Source organism: Durio zibethinus, chromosome 21, assembly GCF_047325235.1.
Source record: "Durio zibethinus cultivar Kanyao isolate XHJ-2024 chromosome 21, ASM4732523v1, whole genome shotgun sequence".
NCBI lineage: Eukaryota > Viridiplantae > Streptophyta > Magnoliopsida > Malvales > Malvaceae > Durio > Durio zibethinus.
Window position 1 is genome coordinate 11757896 of NC_143182.1, and position 7558 is coordinate 11765453.

Sequence of the window (7558 nt, forward strand, 5' to 3'; positions counted from 1 at the left end):
AAATATAAAATTTTGAAACTTTTATGGAAAGAAAATATTAAGATATAGAATATTTATTAGTTATCTTTCACTAAAGGTGGATTTGAAGATCTTTTGCTTAAAAAAAAAAAAAACCACCAAACAGTGAAAAGATAAAAAAAATGACAACTTGATTAAATATATATGATATTTTGATAATTAAATATGACATTCTTTAATAAAAGAATGCATATTTGCATATGGTGGGGTGATAAGAATCAAAAGAATTAAAAAAATTACCACTATAATGTTATGAGTAAATTATACAACTAATAAGTTTAGTATACTTGTTAAAGCAAAACCATAAAAAAAAGTCCTTACATATCTTAAAAGGACTAAAATGATTTGATTTATTTATTCATTTTATTCAATTGTATTAAAAGGATAATTATATTAAAAATGTATAAAAGTATGAAAATATAATGATTGAAATTTATGAGTATAGAGTTGTGGCCATAATCAATACCAATTATTTCTTAAAATGATAAGAATGAGGCAATAAAAGCATATAAATGATATGCAAAATAAAAAGTTTAGTTATATTAATCTGAAGTGATTATAATAGAGATTAAATCTCGAGTGAGAGTAATTACCATAAAAGAAAATTGAATTACAAGATATTTTGTTAGTAGTATTACAAGTAAAATGGATTTAAACCCTTACTATGAAACACTAATAATGAGAACCCAACTTTGAACTAGTAACCTCTAATTACAAAGTTTAATGAGTAAAAACAAGTTATTGTTAAATGTTTGTTAAGTGCTTATAAAATTCATTCAAATTTTAGAAATTAATGTGGTCCATTGCGTAGGAAGAATAAGTTTTTATACTTTTAATGGATTTTTAAACGTCAAACAATAGAGACATAATGGAAACTTAACTTATATAAACATAAAACCCGTGCCGTTTCAATAAGAAGAATTTGGGTTTCTCTTCTAAATGTTTATAAATTGGATAAACACATTGTTATAATAGTGTTAAAGTGGTTATAAACCTTTGATAGAAGAATAAATAAGTATTATGTGTATTATATTTTAATTATAACACTATAAGTTGAGATTTAATCTGCGGACACCGTCAACTTCTTTAGAATTCTAAAGTATATATGTGAATTAAAGGTTTAAATCGAAAAATATCTTTTTGTATTCATGATATTTATTTGTGTAAAAAGTTAAAAATTAAACATCAACATTCCAAACTAGTGAGAGATTTTTTAGTAGTTTAGAATGTGATGTATCCCACATTGGATAGAAAGACTTAATTATTGGTAAATAAAATTAATTTTTGAATTAATTTCATTCATATTTTAAATATTTATGTTTGTATAGAAACAATTATCATATGATAAATGGTCATAATTATTTGAATATAAATAAATTATTATTCATAAAAATTATGATTACACAAAAAGTTATAACTATTTGAATATAACTTTATGTCTATTCATTAATTATAAATAAATCTTTCGGTATAATTATTTTCACTACTTCTGATTTGAAAGTTTTGAAACTTTGTTGTACCTTAAAGGCATAATTACCTTTAAAAAAAATTCTTCACACCTTAAAGCCAATTTTTTTTTATTATTTCTATTCTTTCATTTATTTTTTCTAACAATATATGTCAAAATATTAATTTAAAAAAAAGTCTTGGTAGAAGGTTGGTGTACCCTAAAGGCATAATTACCTTTAAAAAAAATATTCTTCACACCCTAAAGCCAATTTTTTTTATTATTTCTATTATTTTATTTATTTTTTCTAACAATATATGTCAAAATATTAGTTTCAAAAAAAGTCTTGGTAGAAGGTTGGTGAACGTTATTTTCCAATTGCTTTTAGGAGTCCACTGCTGTAATACTTGCTGTTTAAGTGCCTTTTCACTCTCGTCAATATTCGATATTGGAATTGCCAACTATCTGAAGCAAACATTTCCTGATGTTTCCATGTCAATCTATTGGTTTGCGCTCACACCACAATGCAACGATGAGGCAAAATTACTTGGCAAAGGTTTTTTAGAAAGAAATCCTCCCACTTCCTTCCCCTTTCTCCATTGACAACTTCCATAGAATTTAACCACTTTCATAACATAATTCGAGTCTATCAAACTATCGAACATCATGTAGTAATTGTATCATAATTTTGACCAATATCAGCAACAAAAACATAATAAATTGTTTCTGATATTTTACCTATAGAAAAGGCATATCTGCAAACAATTCCAAAAAAACTACTGGAGGAATTTACATTTTGGTCAATCAAGGAAATTTTCTGCTCGAGGACTCCCTAAAAATCATGACATGATTCTTACTAGTTTGTGAATTTTCGCTTGGCCAATCAAAGAACTTGTGTACTAGGAGCGAAGGTGTAAGGTATGATTGACTTGATGAAGATGGATTATCTGGTGGATATTTATAATCCTTTCCATATCCAAGTTCTTTCATAATCTTGGTTGGTGCATTCCTTAAATGAAGTGGCGCTCCCTCATTCTGTCCTACAGATTCCTTAACAACCTACTGTGCAGCTTCAATTGCTCGATACACAGAAATGGATTTACAAGCAAAAGCCAAGTAAGCAACACATTAGGCAATAATCACATTACAGTTAGGTAAGGCCAAGAAATGACAACCATGATAACAGGAAAAGCCTGATTTAGGGCTAATGAATCAGCCAACCTGACATCCTCACTTGCAAACCTTATTAGTCTGTGTGCAATGTAAAGGGGCACTTAACCTCCTTCAAGCATTGTTGCCAACCAATAAATCGCAGCGTCTGCATCACTTCTCCCCATTGACTTGTGGAGCGCACTGAATAAATTGTAATGCTCTTCCCCTGCTTTGTCGTATGCAATATGCTTACATTGGAGTGCCTCCTTAGCATCATCCACCCTAACAACTGCTTCAAATGAACCAATCTCATTTTCGTCACTTAAAACCAAATCAAATTCCCTATCGGGCTGTACTCCTACACCTTTTACTGGATCACCAGCCACTCAGACAGCTGCTATTGTGGCAGAAATTTCTAAAGCATTCAATGCCACACGAGCATCACCATCACAATTCATAAACAAAAATTCAGTAGCATCATCGTTAACATTAACCCTCAACCCGACGCTCTGTGACAATCCCTTCTCTTAGACAATAATAGCTCTTTTCAAAAGAGTTACCACATGATGAGGTTTCAAAGGATTCAATGTCCTACACCTAGACAACAATGGTGCAATCAAATGAGACAAAGGATTCTCAGTAGTGGACCCCACAAACACAATACTTCCATCTTCAGTCACAGGCAAGAAAGAATCCTGTTGTGATTTATTAAACCTATCAACTTCATCAACAAAAGGTAAAGTCCTTTTATTATTATTAACTCTCATTTTCCTAAGTTCCTTAACGGTGTCTCTGACATCCTTAACCCCACAAGTAACAGCAGACAAAGAAACAAATCGAAATAAAGACCATTGTTGAGCCTATTTAACAATGGAAGTCTTACCAGTACCATAAGGACCCCAAAAAATAATAAAAGGAATTCTGTTACGGTCAACGACAGAACGAAAAAGAGAATTGTTACCCAGAATATGTTCTTGAGCAACAACTTCGAAAATAGTAAGAGCTTCGACAACGGCTCATAGGTTTAATTGGTTTTGTCATGTTAAGTAATTGGTTTAGGATGTTGCAATTTTTGACGTTTGTTATGGAGAGGAGTTGGGGTGGTGGAATCTTCGTGTTGGTCTTGTTAGGGTGAAATTCGGATGATTGGAGCTGTGACTGTGCGTTCAGAAGATGGAGGAGAATTGGAAAGTTTGGAACGAAAATGAAAGAAGGGGTCAAGTTTGGGTTGGAAAGGAGGAGGAGTTGGCCTGGGGTTGGAGGATTTGTGGGAAAGAATCATTCGGTGGCTTTGAAGGTGGATTTACCGCCGCTAGTAGCAAGGGTTTGTACCGCTAATTCACTTGGAAACCCCATTCTTAGAAGACTAAAGATAAGTTTTTTAGGTGAAGTTGGTGAAATTTATAATTAAAATTGATTAAATAAAAATTAAAATTGAAAATCAAAATCGATAAATTGAAATGTCTCACTATATAGATTAAGTGGAAAAAATTTTAAAAAAAATTAATAAAATTTGATATATAATTTGATATAAATATTTTTAGTAAAAATATTGATAAAATTTTTATCGTTTAATCGATTAAATTTAAATTATAAGTAATATTTTTAATAATTATTTTTATATATTATTGATTTTCACATTAAACTCTATCAATCTATTAGTTTAGATTTTTATTAAAGTTTTTATTAAATCATATTTTTAAAAAATTTCACAAATTTCATCTAAAATTTTATGTAAGTTTTCTCTTACTTAAAAGATGCTCCATCTTTTTTCTTTTCTTTTCTTTTCTTATCCCATGAAAAGAATGGGCTAAATGCCCAAATCAAGATCAAACATTTGGGTGGTAGTTCAATTCAATACCAAAAGTTTTAATTTATACAAAAAAAAAGATTAAATATTATCGACTTATAACAATGTATGATTTATTTCAAAGGAAAATGGAATGTGCATGTTACGCACTGTTATAAAATGTAAAAAGAATACAAATAAGGAATTCAATTTGGTGGCTGTACTCCATGCTAATTCAGATTTTTTTTACTATTTCAAAAAAAAATGAAAAATTATTTAGAAAAAAAAAACCTGTGTTTAATCTAAATTAGAAAAAAACAAAAAAAATTCCCAAACCTAACGTTTAGGCTTTCAAAATTTGGAAGGTTAGTTGTTTTTTTGCTAGATTTGTGTAAGGTGAATAATATGTATGCATATTTTAGGTTCTATTGTTCTTCATAGTTAGCCATTTTGTGGTTAAGGGTTTTTTGTTGTTCTTCAAAGTTAGGCATATTTTGGTTTAAGATTTTCTATAGTTCTTCATTCTTAGGCATATTCTAATTTATAGTTTTCTGTTATTGTTCTTAATTGCTCAAATTTATAGTTAAGTTTTTTGTTGTTATTCTTAATTGCTTGAATTTATAGTTAAGGTTTTCTGCTATTTAGGCATATTCTGATATGTGGTTGATCATAATTATTTAATTTTTTATATAGCCTTTTGATGGTTACCCATCACTTAGGCCTCCACTAGTGCTAGCATAAGTGATCACCCATCATTGTTGCCTTAATTTATAGCATAAGTGAAGCTAATTAATAAAAATAAATGTTATTTCATAAAAAAATTATTTAAAAGAAACTAATAATTCATGGCAGCAAAGATTATAAATATGGTTAAATTTAGGATTGAAAATACTTACAACCTAAATTTTATTTAGTAATTAAGTTGTTGTGTCAAAATATTGGAATTAAATCTCCATATCACTACTTGACCAAAAAGATTTCAAAAAAATAGACTAAAAACCTAACTTTCAAGACATCTTCTAAAATTTTAGCAAGTCTAATATAATTGTCAATTATAGCAATTCAAAAATAAAATTATGATAAGGATAACCACAGATCCAGTCACAAAATCACCAGAAAGATAATCAAGTTTAAGTATAAATATGATCACAACCTCAAGTCCACTTTATAAATTATCTTCTCAAAAATATTAGCAAATAATAGCATTAAGTCAATCATGTGAATTCTAATTCTAAAAACAAAATAACACAGGAAAAACATGCTAAACTTTTGAGCTATGATGTATACATAAAAGACCTATTATAAAAGAAAATTGCATTTCAAAGAATGACTATTAGTTATAACAAAGTAAGAGCTTATAACAGAAATTAGATAACAATGTAAGAGACATACACACTTAAACTAATTGCAATTTTCGTTGTTAGGGATTTAGGGTTTCTTATAACACTTATAGCATAAATTTTTACTGGAAATGATTTTTATAGCATTTATCAACTATTGTTGATGGAATTTAGGGTTTATTGTGATAAAATTTAATTTTTTTGGTTTTGCAGTATGTGTTTTTATTATTGTATTCTATAATTTCACTATGCTGGAGCTTTTGTTAGTAATGGTCATAATCTAATGTATATAAATGAGATAGTAAAGGACTTAACAGTTAATTCTGATAAGATATCTTATTATGAGTTGTTAGACATTTGCAATGAGACTGGATATATGAATATTAATGAGATGTTATATTTAAAATCTTGAAAACACTAACTAATGGCCTGATGATAGTCAATGATGATAGAAGTACTCTTGATATGATTAGGTATAAGGTGGATCTAGGTATAGTTGATGTATATATAATACAAGGTATAAGTGAAGCTATTTTAGTTTCTGAGCTATTAATAGGACCTGAAATGAAAGATATAGCTGAGGTAGTAAAAAATGAAATAGTAAAAAATCAACACTTGACTGATGCTGTAAGGAATAAAAGGGTGAAAAATCAACATATAGATAAGGTAGTAGGGAATGAAAAGATAGAAAATAAAAAGGTGATTAAGGAAGCAAGGGTAGAGAATAAAGATATAATTGAGGCAGCAAGGGTAAGAACTGAAGATGATATTAAGATAGCAAGGGTAGGAACCGAAGACATGGTTAGAGAAAAAATGGTAATAAGGGTAAAACATGAAGATGCGGCTAGGGTAAAAGTTGAAGATGTAGCTAATAAAAATAGCAGTGAAATAGATGACCTTAGGATGGAACCAGATTCAACCTCACTAGTCAATGATGATGTTGATACGTTATATTAGAGCGAGTACTATAACTCTGATGAGTATAGTGAGCCTATTAGTGATGAGGATGAAATGGTTGATAATGCTGCTAGGATAAGAAGTAAGTTTTCAGTATATGATCCCAATGTAAAGCCCTTTACATTAAGTTAGGCATGTTGTTTAAGAATTTAAAACAATTTAAATATGCTATTTATTTACTATCTATTGGACAAATAGAGGTATATTTTAGGCAAAGAACCATAAAAATTTTGTTTGAGGTAAATGTGTTGCAAAACAATGTCTTTGGATAATTTATGCAACATATTATAAAAATGCAATCATTTCAAGTGAAGACTTATAATAACAATCATGAATGCAATAAGATTTTCAAAAGCCTAAGGATGAGTCAAGCTTTTTTCGTTGAGTTGTATACAAATAGATTTATAAAAGATCTTTTTAAAAATGCAAAAGTGCATAAGTTAGTTAGGAAAGAGTTTGATACATGGGTGAATATAAGCATGATAAGAAGGGTTAAAAAAAGTGGCTGATAAAGTTATTATTAATTATAAGGATGAGTTTGGACTTTTATGAGATTATGAATGGAGAAACTAATAAAAGTAGCACAGTGAAGATACAAGTTCATAGTCCATTGACAAGTTCTCCACATGTATTTGAAAGGTATTACATATGTTTTAGGGTATTTAAAAAAGGTTTAGAGAATGGTTGTAGGCTTTTTTTGAAACTAGATGGTTGTTAGCTTAAAAGTTTGATAAATTTTGAGTTGCTATGTGCTGTTAGTAGAAATGAAAATAATCAAATGTTTTCAGTGGCTTAGGCATTGGTGGAAGTGGAATGTATAGCTTCATAGAAATGGTTTCTTAATTTGTTAAAATC

General features: G+C 28.9%; 1 pseudogene; it reads right to left on the reverse strand.

Moving 5' to 3' along the window:
- Window positions 1-2009: 2009 nt before the first annotated feature.
- LOC111305635 (uncharacterized) lies at window positions 2010-3973 on the reverse strand (annotated as a pseudogene).
- Window positions 3974-7558: the final 3585 nt, after the last annotated feature.